Raw genomic sequence first — 867 nt, 5'->3', positions numbered from 1 at the left:
CCGCTGTGCTTTAATAGGAACGATAACCTCAGCCACAGGGTTTTCCTCGTTTTAACTGGTCATGGGCCGAGTTCGTCTTGTATTAGTCAGAGATCGGTATATAAGCTTTCTTATGATGATTACTTTATAATTTTTAAATGTTAATGACTCTAGCTTGGTAGTACTCTCCATTGTGATACCTTTATCTTTGTGATCTTTTCATCAAGGATTACGTTATCTTGACAATACTCTCCGTAATGATTATTTTACTTGGGTAGCTGGAGAATGATTGATCAGTGATGATCTATACTTTTTAAAATGTTAATGATCAATCTACAAAAATTAATCTACGCATTCACAGGACATCGATCATGTGTCGGGTATTGAATGTAATCGGCAAGGGTTATCAGCTGTTAGTTTTGCACTTGAGTTTTTGATAATATATTTAAAAAAAAAGGTCTTCGTACATCTTATGTCATGAAGACAGCCGGGAATTGGTTTGCCCTTGCACGGTAACCCGGAGGTTGTTTTGCTTGCAAGCTAATGCTGTTGTTTTTGTATTTATTTTCAAGTTCTTGTTATTGTTACTATGTTTTTTGTTTGTTTGCTTGTTTACTGAAGCTGGTGTTACTGGCATCTTTTAAGAGATAAGGTAGTTTTTTTTTATTGAGGATAGAGACAGAAATTGGGGAAGAATAAGATCGATGAAAAGGCAAGAAGACTGGTCGTTTTGCGGGATGGGAGAGGATAGAGGGCAGTGAGGAGAATGAATAAAATATAGGATGAACGAAAGGTTGAACGTGAGACAGGGCCAGCGGAAGAGTTAGCGTGAGGGAGAGGTTAAGGAGTGGGATGGATTCGAAGAAAATTGGGGGGGGAGGGGGATGT

This window comes from Penaeus chinensis, chromosome 3 (assembly GCF_019202785.1).
Source record: "Penaeus chinensis breed Huanghai No. 1 chromosome 3, ASM1920278v2, whole genome shotgun sequence".
Classification (NCBI taxonomy): domain Eukaryota; kingdom Metazoa; phylum Arthropoda; class Malacostraca; order Decapoda; family Penaeidae; genus Penaeus; species Penaeus chinensis.
This window is presented reverse-complemented; position numbering follows the sequence as displayed.